Source organism: Leucoraja erinacea, chromosome 1 (genome assembly GCF_028641065.1).
Source record: "Leucoraja erinacea ecotype New England chromosome 1, Leri_hhj_1, whole genome shotgun sequence".
NCBI lineage: Eukaryota > Metazoa > Chordata > Chondrichthyes > Rajiformes > Rajidae > Leucoraja > Leucoraja erinaceus.
Window position 1 is genome coordinate 154,810,297 of NC_073377.1, and position 11,823 is coordinate 154,822,119.

General features: G+C 43.5%; 1 protein-coding gene across 1 annotated transcript in view; it reads right to left on the reverse strand.

The window, feature by feature from the left end:
- marchf1 (membrane-associated ring finger (C3HC4) 1) overlaps positions 1-10,880 on the reverse strand; it is a 424,534-nt gene extending 413,654 nt beyond the window's left edge. The window contains exon 1 of the mRNA XM_055646095.1: positions 10,426-10,880. The gene's annotated coding sequence lies outside the window, so the exon portion shown is untranslated. The remainder of the gene's footprint in view (positions 1-10,425) is intronic.
- Between the last annotated feature and the right edge of the window lie 943 nt (positions 10,881-11,823).

Below are 11,823 nucleotides of genomic sequence, written 5' to 3' on the forward strand. Positions count from 1 at the left end.
TCTTGTAAACCTTCGCTGCACTGCCTCCAGGGCTAGTACATCCTTTCTTAAGTATGGACCCCAGAACTGTACACAGTATTCCAAATGTGGTCTCACTAATACTGTGTACAGCTGCAGCAAGACCTCCGTGTTTTTATACTCAATCCCCCTAGCAATAAAGGCCAAAACTCCATTGGCCTTCCTGATTGCTTGCTGCACCTGCATACTAACTTTCAGTGATTCATGTACTAATACCCCTAGATCCCTTTGCGTTGCATTACAACGCAGCTCCTCCTCATTTAGAAAATAACTTGCCCTATCATTTTTTTTCCCAAAGTGAATGACTTCACATTTATTAGTATTAAATTTCATCTGCCAAGTTGTTGCCCACTCATCTAGCTTATCTATATCCTTTTGCAGACTCTTCCTATCCTCCTCATCCCTACTTTTCCTCCCATTTTTGTATCGTCCGCAAATTTTGATATATTACACTTGGTTCCCTCCTCCAAATCATTTATATAAATTGTGAACAACTGGGGTCCCAGCACCGACCCTTGCGGAACCCCGCTAGTTACCGGTTGCCATCCCGAGTATGAACCATTTATCCCCACTCTCTGCTTCCTATTTGTTAGCCAATCCTCTACCCATGCTAATATATTACCCCCAATCCCATAATTTTTTATTTTTAGCAATAGTCTCTTATGTGGCACCTTGTCAAAAGCCTTTTGGAAGTCCAAGTATACCACATCCACCGGTTCCCCTTTATCCACCCGGGTTGTTACTTCCTCAAAGAATTCGAGCAGATTCGTTAAACAGGACTTCCCCTTCACAAAACCATGCTGGTTCTGTCCGATGAAGTCATGTTTATCCAAGTGCCCCGTTAGTGTTTCTTTAATAATTGTCTCTAACATTTTACCCACCACTGATGTTAGACTAACCGGTCTATAGTTACCCGCCTTCTGTTTACTTCCTTTTTTAAATATAGGTGTTACATTGGCCATTTTCCAATCCACTGGGACCGTTCCTGCCTCCAGGGAGTTTTGGAAAATTATCACCAATGCATCCACAATCCCCACCGCTATTTCCCTCAAGACCCTTGGATGTAATCCATCAGGCCCAGGGGATTTATCCTCCTTCAGTCTCATTAATTTCCCTAATACCACCTCCTTGGTGATCTTAATAGTATTTAGCTCCTCCATTCCTACCGCCCCCTGTTTATCCAGCGTTGGAATATTTTTTGTGTCTTCTATGGTGAAGACTGATACAAAATACTCGTTTAATGCCTTTGCCATTTCCATGTTCCCCACCAACAACTCTCCAGTCTCACCCTCCAATGGACCAACGTTCACCTTAGCCACCCTTTTTCTTTTTATATAGCTATAAAAACTCTTACTATTAGTTTTTATGTTGTTCGCTAAATTCCTTTCATAGTCTATTTTCCCCGTCTTAATTAATCTCTTAGTTATTTTTTGCTGACCTTTAAATGCTTCCCAATCCTCTACCCTCCCACTATCTCTGGCTACCTTATATGCCCTTGCCTTCAGCCGAATACTATCCTTTATAGTTTTACTGAGCCATGGCTGACTGTTCTTACCCATACCCCTTTTTTTCTTCATAGGAATAAATTTTTCTTGAAGGTTATACAGTATACCCTTAAACGTACACCACTGCTCATGTACCGTCTTATTCTTGAGTCTGCTATCCCAGTCAACTTTGATCAGCTCAGTCCTCATACCTTCATAATCCCCCTTATTTAGACTAAGCACCCTAGCCTGAGTTTCAACCTGCTCCCCTTCTATTTGAATATGGAATTCGACCATATTGTGGTCACTTGTTCCCAACGAGTCCCTAACTATGACATTTTTAATTAATCCTGCTTCATTACACAGGACCAGATCCAAGATTGCCTCCCCCCTTGTCGGTTCTGTGACATACTGTTCTAGGAACCCGTCTCTAATACATTCTATAAACTCTTCCTCTAGTCTACCCTGCCCAGTTTGGTTTGCCCAATTAATATGAAAATTGAAGTCCCCCATGATTACAGCAGTTCCCTTTTTACATGCGTCAACTATTTGCAGATTTATGTTCTGACTAACAGCGTCACAGCTATTTGGAGGTCTATAAATTACACCCACTAGTGTTTTTTTCCCCTTATTATTCTCTATCTGTACCCAAGCTGTTTCACTATCCTGATCCTTCAACGCAATATCCTTCCTCTCTATTGCCGTTATTCCCTCCCTTATTAAAAGGGCCCCCCCTCCTCCCTTTCTTTCCTGTCTATCTTTCCTAATTGTCGAGTACCCCTCTATATTTAACTCCCAGTCCTGATCCCCTTGCAGCCATGTCTCCGTAATGGCCACGATATCATAACTATATATACTTAATTGCACCGTTAATTCATTTATCTTATTACGAATACTCCGTGCATTTAGATAAAGCACTTTCAGATGATTTTTACTACCCTTCTTTTCCGTTTTTGCCCCTTTTACATCTAAAGCTTTATCTTCACACATTCTGTCTCCTGTCACATTTTGACTTTCCGCATCCCCACTGATACCCTGCTCTATTTCCTCTACCCCTGCCGTTATTACCCCCCTTGATACCTTCCCCCCGCTACTTAGTTTAAAGACCTCTCTACTGCCCTAGTTATATGATTTGCCAGGACCCCAGTCCCAGCACCGTTCAGGTGAAGTCCGTCCTTACAGAACAGATCCCCCCTGTCCCAGTACTGGTGCCAGTGGCCCAAGAAACCAAACCCATTATTCCCACACCAGTCTTTGAGCCACGCATTTAGCTTTTTAATTTTACGTACCCTCGCCGATTTGGCCCGTGGCTCAGGTAGCAATCCGGAGATCAGTACCCTCGAGGTTCTGCTTTTTAATTTATTCCCTAACTGCTCAAACTCCTTCAGCAGATCCTCCTTCCTCGTCCTTCCTATGTCATTGGTCCCCACATGGACCACGACCACTGGATCCTCCCCCTCCCTCTGCAAATTTCTCTCCAGCATCGCAGAGATATCCTTAACCCTAGCACCGGGTAGGCAACACAGCCTTCGGGACATGTTCTGCTGGCCGCAGAGAACCTTATCTACCCCCCGAATAATACTATCCCCTATCACTACGGCATTTCTTCTAACTCCCCCCTCTTGAATGGCCTCCTGTTCCACGGTGCTGCAGCCAGGTTGCTCATCCCTCCCACAGCCCCTGATCCCATCCTTACATTGAGTAAGAGCCTCGGTCATGCTCGTCAGGGACAAGGGCTGTGGCTCCTGCCGCATCTCCTCCTGGTTCCCCCTACCTGCCTCGCTTATGGCCACACCTTCCTTTCCTTGCTCACTGCCTACTGAATTAGTTAAACTGGTCGGTGTGACCATCCCCTGGCACAAAACATCCAGGTAATACTCCCCCTCCCTGATGTACCGCAGCGTATGAAGTTGGGTCTCCAGCTCATCAATGCGGAGCTGGAGTTCCTCTAGCCTCAAACACTTACTGCAGCTGTAGGGATCTTCTACATCAATGGTGTCGACAAATTCCCACATCTCGCAGTATTGGCACATCTCCTGACCGCCCATCTTATATAAGTAATTAACTGGTCCTATTTAAGAATCCCCTACTGTATTGATACACCCCTTATTTATATAATCCTACCTCCTATAAATGGGAAAGTACTCACCCCAGCCGTAAATTACCTACTGGTTTGGCTGTCTAGTGGTAATTCCGTCCGCTCTTCCTGTCTGGTCCACTGCTCCCTTGCAGTGCGTGGCAAACCTCTTTGCCTCTCCCAGAATCCTTAGCCTCTCAAGCGTATTGCGTGGTCTCCTCTCCTCAGCCTCCTCTCCGAAGACTCTCCGAAGACTCACACTTTTCTCACAGGGCACTTCGCTCACTCACTGCCGCTCGCAAAGAGCTGTCCTGCTTAAATTGACTGATAAATTGCCTATTTACCAATTTACACAGCCAATTCCTCAGTTTTCAACTGGTTTCACCCCTCTCCTCACACTTGGGCTAGAGCCAATCAGTGGTATCTCTAGCTAATCTGTTGCTGCTGTTGTTCCTCCCAAATCTACAGCAGTACTCTCCTCGGAAGGCCAGTTACCTGCGGTCTTCTCAGGTTCCGTGGTCCCCGCAGCCAGGCTTCTCCCCGTGGGTCGGCATTCCCCCACGGTCCTTGTAGCAGGGACCCTAAATGCTGGAGAAACTCAGCGGGTGCAGCAGCATCTTGTGGAACCTTGTGGCACGGACCTTGCGGTGTCGGGAGCCGGGATTTCCCCTTTTTAATGCTCCCTATGTTTTGGGCTTCCCCCGAGCTGGAGTGGCTTGTAAACGGGTTCCCCCTGCGGTCCCTGGTAAAGGGCTTCCCCGCGATTCTGGCTTCGGATATCCCCGCGATATTCGCAGCCGGGAATCCTGGATTCGGGATTCCCCCCCCCGGCGGTCCCTGTACAAGGGAGCCAGGTGGCGCTGGGGTTCCGACCCCGGACCTCCAGCAGGAGCTCTGAAAACTTCCCGGAATGAAAAGGAGACCTGAAAAAGTAAAACTTACTTTCAGGTCCGTGCTGTTGGAAGCAACGCTCCAGCATTTGCGCAATGCGAGAGACGATATGTCGCGCATGCGTGCTGGCGGGGTCTTCACGTAGTCACTCACATGACTCCGAAGTTAAATCATCGTTAAATAATACATAACAAGCAGTTAGCATGGGTTTCAAAAAGGGAAGGTCAATGTAACTGAATTCCTTGAAGCGGCAAAAGATGTAACTGAAAGGTCAAACAAAAATAACGAAGAAGACATTATTAAGCTGGATTTTCAAAAGAGTTTTTTCAAAAGCTATGACATAATAGATTCATGACTAAGGACAGAACATGTGGATTCAAGGGAGCAGTAAAAGAATGGATAGAAATTTGACTGGGGAAAAAAAAGAGCTGGGTTAAATAGTGGGATGTGTTTAGACAGTAATTTAGAGTGCAAATATTTATAGACAACTATATTTGGGTATCTTTTTTTATTTACAGAGAGAGGAACTGTAACAAAAGTCAGGAATATCTTCCAAAGCCTAAAGAATGTGTCTTTACATTGACAAAAGGGCTTGAAATAGATATGAATGAGGCAGCATATTTAGAAAGGAACAATAAGGCAGCCATATATTCATTAGAAAAATAGAGCACAGTGGCACAGCTGGTAGAACTGCTGCCTCACAGTGCTAGGAACTTGGGTTCAATCCTGACCTCAGATGCTGGCTGTATAGTATTTGAGCGTTCTCCATGTGACAGCATTGGTTTTTTCTGGTGTTCTGGTTTTTTCTCGCATCCAAAGCTGTGCGGATTTGTAGGTTAATCGCCCTCTATAATTAATAATTGCCCTTGATGTGTCGAGTAGATGAGAAATTGGGATAACATAGAACTAGTGTGAAGAAGTGATTGATGATCAATGTGGTTCCGGTGGATATCCATGCCATATCTTTAAACTAAACTAAACTAAACTAAACATGAATGGAGTCGAAGAATTGAGGGGATTAGGATGATTAAACCACATTTATGGTGAGCAATTTTTGTCTCGATATTTTTAAAATGTCGCAGAACCATGAGATTGCAAAGAAAAAAACCCAGAAATTTTAAATGAAACCTGTGCTTGCTGTGAATCTGCAACGGCAGCATTAACTACAACACCCAACATCCATGGAAATAGGAATAATACCTTAATTTAGAGAAACAGCATGGAAACAGGCCTTTTGACCCATGGTGTCCACACTGACCATCAATCACCCATGAGAAGGAGTTTCTTCCCAGAGGCCATTCGGACTGTAAATCTCACCAGGGACTAACTTTACTGAACGTTTTTCCTTCCAATATTTAATATGTAAAAGAATATGTGTGTGTTTATGATTGTGTTTATAGTTTGTTTGGTTGTTTGTTTGATTGTCTTTTTGCACAAAGTACGCGAACATTGCCACTTTTCATTTCACTGCACATCTCGTATGTGTATGTGACGAATAAACTTGACTTGACTTGACTTGATTCACATTAGTTCCATGTTATTCCACTTTCTCATCCACTCCTCACACACTTGGGACCATTTATAGCAGCGAATTAACCCACAGACCCACACGGCCTTGCGTTGTGGGAGGAAACCCGAGCACCCAGAGGAAACCCACAGAGTCACTGGGACCACATGCAAACTCCACAAAGACAGCAACCGAGTTCACGATCGAACCTGGGTCTCTGGCGCTGTGAGGCAGCAACTCTACCAGCTGCGACTCTCTTCACAATTCACGTTGAAGACTCTATCACACCTGGTTTCATGTCTTTGACTTGCAATGTTGTATTTGTTTTTGTAAGTAATGTCAAATTTCATAAGAATACTAAAAAAAAATAAACACATGGTTGTAATGTTAAATATGAATGTTGTGAAGACAGATTATAATATAAGTGCTGATGTCGGGAGAACAATTTCCAAAAATAATTCAATTACAGAATTCAAAAAACAGATATCAACAGCAACTCGCTATTGTGAAGAAATCTGTTCTCAGGGCTATCTTTACACAAACAAGACAATGATGAACACAAACTAAAAACAGCTCTGGTAGTTTTAAAGGATAGAAAAATTGTAACAAATATGCAGCAATTCCCAATTTTAAACTCTGAACATTTGACTTGACCTGGTATAACATTTAGTAAATTGTGGCCTCAGATATTTACCAGTTATAATAAATAGACAACAGCCAATAGGTGATGGAGTAGGCCATTTGGCCCTTCGAGCCAGCACTGCATTTCAATGTGATCATGGCTGATCATCCCCAATCAGTACCCCGTTCCTCCCTTCTCCCCATATCCCCTGACTCCGCTATTTTTAAGAGCCCTATCTAGCTCTCTCTTGAAAGCATCCAGAGAACCTGCCTCCACCTCCCTCTGAGGCAGAGAATTCCACAGACTCACCACTCTCTGTGAGAAAAAGTGTTTCCTCGTCTCTGTTCTAAATGGCTTACTCCTTATTCCGAAACTGTGGCCCCTGGTTCTGGACACCCCCAACATCGGGAAAATGTTTCCTGCCTCTAGCCTGTCTAAGCCCTTAACAATGTTATATGTTTCAATGAGATTCCCTCTCATCCTTCTAAACTCCCGAGTGTACAAGCCCAGCTGCTCCATTCTCTCAGCAAATGACAGTCCCACCATCCCGGGAATTAACCTTGTACCTACCAATTTAAACCTACGCTGCATTCCTTCAATAGCAAGAATGTCCTTCCTCAAATTATGGGACCAAATGTCGGTTATGAAGTGTCGAAACAATTGTTCATAGTGGCATCAGAATTGTGCTGAAATCTGAAACAGCTTTACAGTATTGCTGTTGTAGGCATCGCTGTTGCTGTTCTAGGCATTGTTTTCAGATTGGTCCATGGAAGCCCACCTCCTAATGCAATTACAAAGCACAAAGTGCTGGAGGAACTCAGCAGACCACGCAACATCTGGGGAGGGAATGGACATGAACAGGCGACGTTTTGGGTCGGGAAACCTTCTGCAGATTCCGAGTTTGAAGAAGAGTCCCGACCCAAAATGTCACCTGTCCATTCCATCTCCAGATGCTGCCTGAACCGCCCCAAGTTCCTCCAGCTCTGAGCTTTGCTGCAGATTCCAGCATTTGCAGTCTCTTGTGGTCTGTGGTAATTCACTTGTATATTTGTAGTTTAACACAAATATGGATTTGATGCTCAAGGCTCCATCTGGTGGGAGAAGTTGGTATCAGTTTGAAAATGCAGGCATGTTATTACCAATCCTGCTCCTAGTAAGGCTGCCACCATTCTTGTTCGAGCCTCCATACAGTTTATCTCATACCTGTTTTGTGTTGGAATCACCTGCCAAGAAGCTACTGCCTGGCCTGAGGCAGAAATGTCACCTGAACATAGTGTCACTGAATGAGTGCCAGGCTCTGCCCATTAGTGCCAGGCACTGAGTGAGCTAACCAGTTAACCTTTGATAGATTGCTGCTAGGTGATCCAAAAACAACAAGAGCCAAGGAGCCTGAGAGCAAAGGCTGGAACGGTGAGCAAAAGACAGAGTGCTGGATGAACTCAGTGAGTCAGACATCATCCAAGAAAGGAAATGGACAGAGCAGTCTGAAGAAGAGTCCCACACTGAAACTCCATCTGTCCATTTCCTTCTAGAGAGGATGCCTGACCCACTGAGCTCCTCCAACAGTTTGTAAGTCAAGTCAAGTCAAGTCACTTTTATTTATATAGCACATTTAAAAAACAACTCTTGTTGGCCAGAGTGCTTTAACAAGTAATAACAAGGAACTGCAGATGCTAGCTTACCAAAGATGGACTCCAAATGCTGGAGTAACACAACAGCCGAGCAGCATCTCTGGAGAACATGGATAGACGACTTTTCAGGTTGAGTCCTTTCCTCAGACTTTTTTGGGCCAGGCCCCTTCTTCAGACTGCAGAGGGATCCTGATCTGAAATGTCACCTATCCATGTTCTCCAGAGATACTGTTTGATCCACTGTGTTACTCCAATATTTTGTGTGTATGTTTGGTGAGCCAGCATCCGCAGTTCTTTGTTATTAGAAACTGCTTTACTACAAGCAGAATTACTCCAGCACTTTGTTTAAGAAGGAATTGCAGATGCTGGAAAATCTGTCTGAAGAAGGGTTTCAGCCCGAAACGTTGCCTATTTCATTCGCTCCATAGATGCTGCTGCACCCGCTGAGTTTCTCCAGCATTGTTGTGTACCTACTCCAGCACTTTGTCTGTTCATCCAGCAGTTTGTTCTTTGCTCACATCTGATAACTTCCGGCACTCTGATCTACCCCGACTGGTCTCCACATTTATCTTAACATGATCCATGAGGCACAATTCCACTTTCCAAGTTACGCCTTCGCGAAGAAGGTTTATTAAAAATGTCTCACACTCTTCCTGTCCAAGGTAAGCATGCTGCCTGTTCCAATAACTTCAACTAAATAAGCCCAGCATTCAAAATGGCTCAGGCCCCAAAGCAAAGCCATATTCAACATTAAATCTCCATGCTCCGCAACAGAATTCTGCTTGAAATGACATTTTGTATTTTGGTTAGGTTTTATGTCCCAAGCAACATAATAATTGCCTTCTACAAAGCTGACCTATTAGAACTGTGGCAGAGAACAATAAAAGGCCATCATTTACAAAGTTAAGTTGCAAACTCCAAAACCGAATCCTTAACGGAACTCGTACATCGCTTTCTCCCAGAACATTCTACTTACTGCTCAAGATCTCAAGGGTTTAAATGCAAAGCAAACCACATTATTAATTCAATACTTCAGTTGCAGTTGGAGCTTGTCATTTTCAATCTATATTACTTATTGTGCAAAGTAATGAACATTTCAATGCATGAGTATGCAGTTAAATCTTTTTAGACCAGCCCGTGAGTTAAATGTTTTACATATTCTCTTTATTGCAATGGGAAGACTTTCATTCTTAACACCTGACCTCCGCTTTCAAAAAGGAATCTAACCTGTTTCTAGTGGCATGAGCCATCAGCAAGAATGATCCGATATACAGAGAGGAGAAGTACTGCTGTAAAAAATACTTATAATGCAGATCTAAAAAGCACTGAGGATCATCTCTAAGGTGCCATGTGAGTAAAGGGCTTTCTGAATACATAGGGTGCCGCAGATTTGGGCAAAGCAGAACCAATTTGATATTTTTTGCACCATTGCCCAAGATTTAAATCAACCAAATTTAAAAGTATCAGAAACATATCAATTACAAAACAGTTTGAAGAAGTCAAATGGCTTTGAGGTTATTAAGTATACCATTAGCTCCTCAACAAGCAGAATTATTGTAAACATAACATGATTGGCTATTCAGCGCAACATTGATATATTGATATATTTGAACTCCCACTAAAACCAGAAGATTTAAATAGCGCATTGAATCAGGCAAATTACAATAATGTACCATATTTAAGATCTGTAATGTGAAATTAATCGTATAAATTATAATTATAAATAAAGTCATAGATTCCTTGCATTTTATTCTTAGATCTACTTCTGGAAGGAAAAGAGGCATTTTAATTTAGGCAATAATTGAGTTCAAGATACTGGAGATAATTGCCAGCCTACTGCCACATACCCACACATCAGCGAGCAGATGCATCAAGAGCAACCTCTCCCAGCAGATATGTCGCTAGAAATCGAGGTCATATCAGTTTTCTAGCCACAATTCTTAGATGCCCGTGGACATTATTTTTGTTGCACCATTATAAAAAGCTTATGAAAAACAACAATCCTAAACCGAGTTTTGTACCCATTATAGAAACTAGCTGGATCAATCATTTGGCTTCGTGGCGGGTGGGGGATCTAGTGTTCTGCTCTAGCTAGAAAGCAAACGACATATTCAGCATCAACTCTTGTGAGCCTGGGAATAAAAACATGTATAACTTCACGCGTGTAAAGCCTGTAGTGGCTGACAATTGCTTACCCAGCGCTGGAGTGCTCTTGACGCAGTTCTGTTGTATTATTACGCTCTGAAAGTCCTGCTTCGCCGCATACTTGGGATTTGCGTGGGGGAGAATAAAATCTGCTGAGCCTCTTCAAGAAAGCAACAGCTAGCCGAGCCTGGTATCTGTAAAATGATGCATCACCTAACAATCCAGCACACGTTCTCCAGATTCTACAGTCATTTATGCTCCTATCATATGATGCAACTGAGTGTTTTTTACTCTGCTCCTGAGACAGCATTAATCAATGGCAGAGAAAATGATAGACAGAAGGGAGCTGTGATCCTCCAGGTAAAAATAAAACATAAATCAAAGGTAAATAAATACTTGATGGCAATTTCTATCCCATCGCCCTTGAGTTGTGATCAATAGTTAGTGAATAAAGCTCAGACAGGAATAGTTCCATTGACTGTTGTAAAGGACTGTGATTCCAAATTAAATAAAGCATTTCTGTTCTGGTTCTGGGGGTGAAGCGTGGAAAATTGCATGTTAGACCATGTTGGCTCCGTTTAAATACCGAGTCTTCAGGAAAACTCAATTTGTCCTCATTGGGCTGGTTACACACCAGAAAATTTAAGAGACACAATTTGAAAGCTCTTAAGGGAATCGATACATAATTTGTGGGTTGTTCAAAAATATTCCACAGCTTTCTTAACTAAACAAAGTAAACATGTTAAGATTTATGCCATAGAATTTTACCATTCAGTCCAATATGATTTATCCTGTCCACCCCACAGCCCCAATTATATCATCCCCCCCCTGTCCCCCCCCCCCCCCCCCCCCCCCCTCATATATCCCCCCTTTATATTTCCCTCAATTTCTCTCCTTATCCAACATCCTTTTGTCTCCTTGTTTCCTTTCTGTCACTTTTCCTATCTCTAGCCTTTGTGCACCCATCTCCCAATCAAACCCATTTGACCAGTTTCGTCCATCCCTCACCTCTTTTCCACCTTTCTCTCCCTCCTCCCTCCCTCCCCCCCCCCCCCCCCCTCCCCCCCCCCCCCCCCCCCCCCCCCCCCCCCCCCCCCCCCCCCCCCCCCCCCCCCCCCCCCCCCCCCCCCCCCCCCTCTCACTCCTGCTCTCCCTCTACAACCAATTTGAAAAAGGGATTCAACCCGAAATGCATGTTCTCCAGGGTTGCTGCCTGACCCGATGACCCGAAATCCATGTTCTCCAGCACTTTGTGTTCCAAGCCCGATAAGATTATTCTGGTTGTCTCCTAGCAATACCCAATTATTGCCCATCTCTATACTCTATAAAGTATTTTATTACAGCTAAATCTTTTTTTTATTGAATCTGTTTGAGTTGTCCATTCATGTGGTACATTACAGATCATAATAATGCATTTCAGAATAAAATGGTTCCTTCTTTTATGTTTG